Genomic DNA, 7,562 nt, shown 5'->3' with positions numbered 1-7,562 from the left:
GCCAATGGCATTCTAACGCTGTTTGCACGCCCCCCTCCTTCCCCGCAACCACCTCTGCCTATCAATCAGGCAGGGTGATAGCATCTCACTGGGCTCCTGGGGTACGCACGCACCTCACAAACTAATTCAGACTGCAATCGCTGCTGCTGCTGCTGCGGTCTGAATTACCCCCTGTGTTTCTCTGTCCCCCCCATTAGTGCTGCTTAGTGTTCCCTCTATCCACACACTTCTGTTCCCCCATCCACACCGCTCTCCTCCCTCCAATCAACAACACTCTTACCTCATCTGAGCAGCTTTGTCTTCCGCTCAGACCTTCAGTTGCATAGACTGCATGTGTGTATTCCAATGAGCACACAAATCTGTGAATTATCAGCTCCACCATTGTGTGAGTGACAGCAATCTCACTCTGTGAGAGTGCTGAATCTGCACTTACCCACAGGCTGTGATGGCATACCATATCTGTATTGCGCAAGGAACACGTCCATTAAGGCGTCAGCCTTAATGATCGGAATTTCATTGCTTTTTGGAGTTTGAGTGGAAGAGTTACAACAGGCTTCTGAAATTTCGATCATGTCTAAGAAGCCTTAATGGGACATGTGAAACCGTAAGGTTTTTTGTCTATGGAATTTCATCGCTTTTTTTTAATTTATTTTTTTTATTCAGAAATGTAAAATTTCACTTAAAGAATAAACATTTGATTTTTTAAATGTTTAATGAAAATGTTCGTATAACATCACTGTTCTGTGCAAAATTATTTTATTAACCAAACCAAATTGTTTAAGGTCCGTACACACTTAACGATTTAATGAGCGACGTCGCTCATTTTATCGTTAAGTGTGTATGCAGCCAGCGACAAACGATGCGCGGCCCCGCGGGTCGGCAACAATCTTCGCTGTCGGTAGGGCATGCAGGAAGGATGTGGACTGTCGTCCACGACCTTTATGCAGGGCTGGCGGGGGCGTGACGTCACTGAGCGATATGAGCGGTCATATCGCTCAGTGTGTACAGTCGGCCGCCGGCCGGCCCGGGAGGGGAAACATTAGACGATGTAGCTCACAAAGCGACATCGTTTAATGTGTACGGGCCTTTAGACTTTGGTCAAAATATTTTGCTGCCTTTGCAGCTGATGCAGGGAGGGGGGTAGGCGGCAGCAGCCTGTAACTGAGGCTGGAGGTAGGCGTGAAATGCATTGCTTGTACGTGTGAGTGCGTGGTGTCAGGTGCTGCGCGTGTATATATGTGTGTGTGTGTCAGGTGCTGCCTGTGTATGTGTGTGTCAGCTCCTGTGTGTATGTGTGTGTCAGGTGCTGCGTGTATATATGAGTGTGTCTGATGGTGCGTGTGTATGCGTCAGCTGCCGCACGTGTGTGTGTGTGTGTCAGGTGTTGCGGGTGTATATGTGTGTGAGTATCAGGTGCTCCGCGTGTGTACAAGTGTATGTCTGGTGCTGTGCATGAATACGTATGTCTGTGTCAGGTGATGCGCGTGTACATGTGTGCGTCAGGTGCTGCGCGTGTACATGAGTGTGCATTAGGTGCTGCGCGTGTACATGAGTGTGCGTCAGGTGCTGCGTGTGTACATGAGTGTGCGTCAGGTGCTGCGCGTGTACATGTGTGTGCGTCAGGTGCTGCGCGTGTACATGTGTGTGCCTCAGGTGCTGCACGTGTCTATGTGTGTGTGAGTAAGGCACTGCGTGTGTATGTGTGTGTCTGATGGTGTGCGTGTATATGTATGTGTCAGGTGCTGCGTGTATATGCATGTGTCAGGTGCTGCGTGTATATGCATGTGTCAGGTGCTGCGTGTATATGCATGTGTCAGGTGCTGCGTGTATATGCATGTGTCAGGTGCTGCATGTTTATTTTATTGTGTCTGATGGTACGTGTGTGTGTCAGGTGCCGCACGTGTATATGTGTGTGTGTCAGGTGTTGCGCGTGTATGTGTGGGTCAGGTGCTGCATGTTTATTTTATTGTGTCTGATGCTACGTGTGTGTGTGTCAGGTGCCGCACGTGTATGTGTGTGTGTCAGGTGTTGCGCGTGTATGTGTGGGTCAGGTGCTGCATGTTTATTTTATTGTGTCTGATGCTACGTGTGTGTGTGTCAGGTGCCGCACGTGTATGTGTGTGTGTCAGGTGTTGCGCGTGTATGTGTGTGTCAGGTGCCGCGCGTGTATGTGTGTGTCAGGTGCCGTTCCCCTTCTTCCCATCCCAGCTCTCTCTGTAGAATACAGCTCTGCACCCAGAGAGAGGGAAAGACTAGGGGGCTGATCACTGCACTGCTCACTTTTTGGTCATGAGTTCGGCCTCCTGTTTCTTCCAGTGCTGTGTTCCTGCAGCCTAGCCCTCCCTGTTGTGCCAGAGAATCAGCCCTTCCTTCCCCTGACAGAGAGAGAGAGCCCGAGGCAGAGACACTCTTCCCGTAGCTGGCCTACCCCCAGTACTTCAGCACTGGCCATGCGGCAGTCAACAAAGGAGACCAGCAGGGGGTTCTGGCAGCATCAGCTGTGGCCGCAGCTGGATCGGGGAGGCCTGCAGTGTCTGAGGTGGGCAACACTTCCTCCGCCGCTGTCACCTTCCCCTGCCGGAGAGAAAGCCAGAGACATACCCTTCCCGCAGCTGGGATACCCCTAGTACCTCAGCGCTGGACAGGCAGAAGTCTATGGAGGGGACCGGCAGGGGTTTCGGGCCGCAGCAGTAGCAGCGGCCGCAGTCAGATCAGGGAGGCCTGCAGGGTCAGAACTGGGCAGCACTTCCACCAACACTGTCACCTCTGTGCTGGGCATGTACACCAGTCCGTACGGACGGAGGTGTCCACAACAGGCAGCAGTATAATGAGTCAGACAAACTCATTACACGCTGCCCACTGCTGCGCCGCATGCCCTCGATGGAGGAAGCCTAGATGCGGTCCCCAGCGGCAGCGAGGGAGAAGGGTGATCACATCACCCTTCAACCCGGCACCTCACAATCAGCTGGGGATCTGCAGTAGCTTCATCTCTCTCTTCCTCTCCCTCTCTGACAGCACAGCAGCCCCTCTGGGTCCCATGTAGCTCTGCCCCCCTGCTCACAGTTCACTCGGCCTCTCCTGATTAAAAAGAAAATAAGAGCCTGACCTGCTGCTCAGATGCGAGGGGACGGGCGGTAGGTCCTCTGTGAGTACACTACACAGTCAAAATTAACTCTGACTCCTCACAACAGTGTGGACTGCAGGCGACGTCAGATGCCAATTTGGGTGTGCTTGCCGCACTACCTGCCCATCAAGCCCAACGTGGCATTTTGTATTAGGAACCCTATAACAGCATTCCGACATCCCTCCCTATGACGCTGCCATCCATACACTGCCGCTCTCATACATCCGTACACCGCCACTCTCATACATCCGCACACTGCCGCTCTCACACAACTGTACACTGTTGCTCTCATACATCCATACACTGCCGCTCTCATACATCCGTACAACCCCGCTCTCATACATCCGTACAACCCCGCACTCTTACAGCCGCACTCTTACAGCCGTGCTCTTACAGCCGCACACTGCCGCACTCTTACAGCCGCACACCGCCGCACGCATACAGCCGCACACCATCGCACTCATACAGCCGCACACCGACGCAGTTATACAGCCGTACATTGCCGCTCTCATACATCCGCACACTGCCGCTCACATCTATACATACTGTCGAAGTCAGAAAAATGTCTCTATGCACGTTGCCATATTTGCACCTCATTCATGTCCGCGCTGCGCAGGCGTACGCTCTCCCGTACGTACACATACTCACAGCAGCGTGCACTCACAGGCGCGGTATGCGTATTTACGGTAGAGTTTACGTAGTCGTAGCGTGCGACTCATTCGTTACATATTTTCACAATTAATGTAGTTTATAGATTATGGTCCCTTTGATAGATTCTGAAAGTTTGGTTAATATAGAATGTCCCTGAACGGAGGAATCCCTCTTTGTATTGTGCGAAGGGTCTAACAGGAGTCAGACAGTGTGTTTGGTACCTATCGGAAGAGTATTTAAATAGCAATATTCCGGTGTTGGTTTGGAGCAGATTAATTGCTCGTGCGAATAGTTATGGACATAAGAAGTTATGTCCATTTATTTATTATTATTTGTCCTTACTTAGTCATGCATCTGAACAGTTGGAGACAGGCATCAGTAGGTCTCAAATGTCTCTTTGACCTCAGAGATCCCCCAAACAATAGTTTGCATGTTAAGAGGGCCTCATATCTATACATGCATAAGGTAAACACAGGAATAGTAATTGAAGATCAATTGTACTCCAAATCAGTATCTTTCCCGCAGACGGAGTACAATAGTCTTTAATTACACTGAGCTTTTGAGACTCAATGAGGAAGGCCAACACCTGTGTTTACAAATGGGGCTGGATTTGTATACAGGAGAATGAGGGCTGAGATGTCATTGTCTCAACTGAAAGTGGACATCATGAATATAAAACAAAGCCCAGAGACAGGATTCTGTTTTGTATTCGCCAAACAATAGCTTCTCACTAGACAGGAATGTGTTGGTCATCACCCATTGTGTTACATAACCAAGGCCACTGATGCAGCTGGCTCACATGCTGGGAGGGACACACACTTCCGGTGGTTGACACACCCCCACAGCTGGAATGCAGGTATGATATACCCACTGGAGATCACAGGGCTGACTCTCTCACTCAGAACTAAGCTAGCATCAAGCAGCATGGCGGCTACATCCCCAGGACAGAATTCCTTCCCAAAGGCTAAGTATAGAATCACATGGCTATAGAAGGAAATATAGACATATTGCTTTCTGGTTTAAATAGGATATTGTAACTTGGCTGGGATGATTGTTGGGTGTTTGTGTTGGTGCCCTGTGGAATCTGTGATGGTAGCTGGGATCTTGTTAATCATAAATACCACCATGCAGTACTTTTGAATATGTGCTGGTAGCAATGGCAGGCTGATACTTGTGAGTACCTGGTGGTCTGGTCTTGTGATAACTCATATGCTCTGGTTATAGAGATACTGTGTTTGCTTGAAATTGTGAAAGGTGATTTAGATTGTTTGGAATTGTAAAATCAGAACATATGCATTGTTTTGAGGCTTGGACATTTTGGAATCAATTGGAGTTTTTCCCAAAATGGAGTCTAGCTTCTGCCCCATGCGGCATTGTAGGGACGATTGTGTAGCTGGGTGTTGTGTATATAGGGACAGGCAGCATAGGTAAGCTCAAGTACTTTCTAAACAAAGATTCTCAGCATTTATTAACTGCGCAGCGATTGTTCCTCACATGTGTAAGCTTCGCTGCAACCATATTGTCTTTTAATGTTATTGTGAGCCAATTTCTCTCATCTCTCTCCGTCTCTCTCTCTCTCTCTCTCTCTCTCTCTCTCTCTCCTCTTTTCTCTTATATCTCTCATAGTATTATAGTATTGTACTGTATTGCATTTAGGTCAGTGTAGTATTGTCTTTTTGTATTTATTGTTTAGATCTGTGGTTAGGAAGTCTCTGTTATATTGTAGTGTATCATTTGTACTGTTACCCCCTTTTTACAAGTATATTAGATATAATACAGTTAATAGGCCTTGGAACCTAAACCAGTATCTGTGTATTTTCTATAGTGTTAAGTGTTCACTTGAGCGTCGGTGACGCTCAAGCAGCTTTGTAGTTAGTCAGGTTACACAAGGTTGCATTTACACCCTGTACTCACATTAAGGTATTCAGTGTATTTCATTGGTATAAGGTTTTAACATAAAGGTATAGCGTTGTGAGCGTCTGCGCCGCTGGTGACCTCCTCGTGGTCTCGAGCGTATGCTACGCCATAGCGAATCATTCCCCTAGACATAGCCAATAACGTGTCCTGTGATCACTGGGCCGTGAGCGTACGTGACGCTTGAGCGTCTCGCCTACGGCTGAGCGATCGCTACGCCAATAGCGTACCATTACGGTACTTCTTGAGCAAACAGCGTACAGTGTTCTTAGCTTCATAAAGGGTTGTTTATACGACAAGGAATTTAGCATTGTCAATTGCGGGCTCGTCCTATACTTCTCACATCTGCACTAGGTAGATCAGCAGACATTATCCCCCAGCAAAGGGTGGGAGATTGTCTCATAGTGCTGGCGGGATAAGCGTCTGCTTCGCTTAGATAAAGAGTGCTGAAGGAACCCGGTAACCGGAAGTAAGAACAAAACGCTTGTGTCTTTTTAAAACTGTTTATTTTTCTTTTGTCTTGCGTACGCATACATACCTGCATTTCTTTTCACTTGTGTATTTCATTTTTCGTATATCACTATTCCTGTTTGCCAAATTTTATAGTTGATAGAAAGTGCTAAAAGGAGATTTGCTGTTATTTAATAGTAGAGGTAATAGTTAAAGTATAGAACAACACACGGTTTGTCTGAAGATACAAGGCAGTCAGTGTGGATTGCGGTAGATGATCAGGGATCACCTACATTGATAAATAAATATATTGTGTTACGGTGGATCCTTTGCATTGCGTACACGTGTCGCTAACAAAGACTAGCGTACGCAATCCAAAAGGCAGACGCACGCAGCGTTCATTACGCAACGTAGCGTCCGGTTACGCCCACGTAGCTCAAGTTGTGATAAAGTGAAGTAACGCAAAGGCGATAATTAACGCACAGCGGTAGATAACGCGACGCGGTAAATAACGCAAATCTATTTTTAGAAAATCTGAAATTTAGTTTAACAGATCCTGCTCCTAATTGGTAACACTCTTGGCCTGAAGACAATTTCTGCGCAGAAATAGACATAGAAACAAAGTGTACATGTGTTGAGTGAGTGTGTTTATACAATTTAAAAGGTGGAACCAAAAGGAAAAGCCGAGTACTCGTCGAGGGACATACGTGTAAGTGACATATACGGTGGCTAGGGAGGCATCCCTGGTTAAATAATATTTGAGCATTAGAGTATAGCGGACCATAAGGTAACAAGACCAGGAGGTCATAAGGAACAAGACCAGGAGGTCATAAGGTAACAAGACCAGGAGGTCGTAAGGTAAAAGGTCCGCTATAAAAGTTCAGTGGCACAACGCCTGGGGTGTTGGTGCAGAACCCATATAGGCCATACAAGCTCTGGCTGAAGGAATCGCAGCCGGAAACATAGATTCCATTGATCTTTCAGTACATGACAAGTAGTGCTCGTATACTGAACGATTGGACCGCACGTTATTGTGTGCAGTAGTTAGTAATCTGACCTAATACCATTAGAGTAAAGTGGTCACAAACGCTATCTGTACATTCTGACGTGATTTGTGTAATTTTTTATTTTTGGAAGGGAAGTTCGCTGGTCACTCAGGAACTATCTAACAACCCCAACTTTACTGGAAAGAGTAAGTGTCCTGCGGGTAACCCTCATATGTTCCAGTAAATAAAGGTTCACAGGGGCCCTAGGTTGGGTACAGCAGCTCTGGCTACAGTGATTGCAGCACAGGCCAACGTGGGCGAGAAGTAAGTGGGGTACTTGATAAACCACCACCGCCGGCCTGCCCAAGGACATCTTGGTTTGTTTGTAAGGGTTCGCTGAAAGCCTTGATATTCAAGGAGGAATAAGCAACGCCTGC

Source organism: Pseudophryne corroboree, unplaced genomic scaffold (assembly GCF_028390025.1).
Source record: "Pseudophryne corroboree isolate aPseCor3 unplaced genomic scaffold, aPseCor3.hap2 scaffold_143, whole genome shotgun sequence".
NCBI lineage: Eukaryota > Metazoa > Chordata > Amphibia > Anura > Myobatrachidae > Pseudophryne > Pseudophryne corroboree.
The sequence above is the reverse complement of the archived record's forward strand: the minus strand, read 5'-3'. Positions refer to the sequence as shown.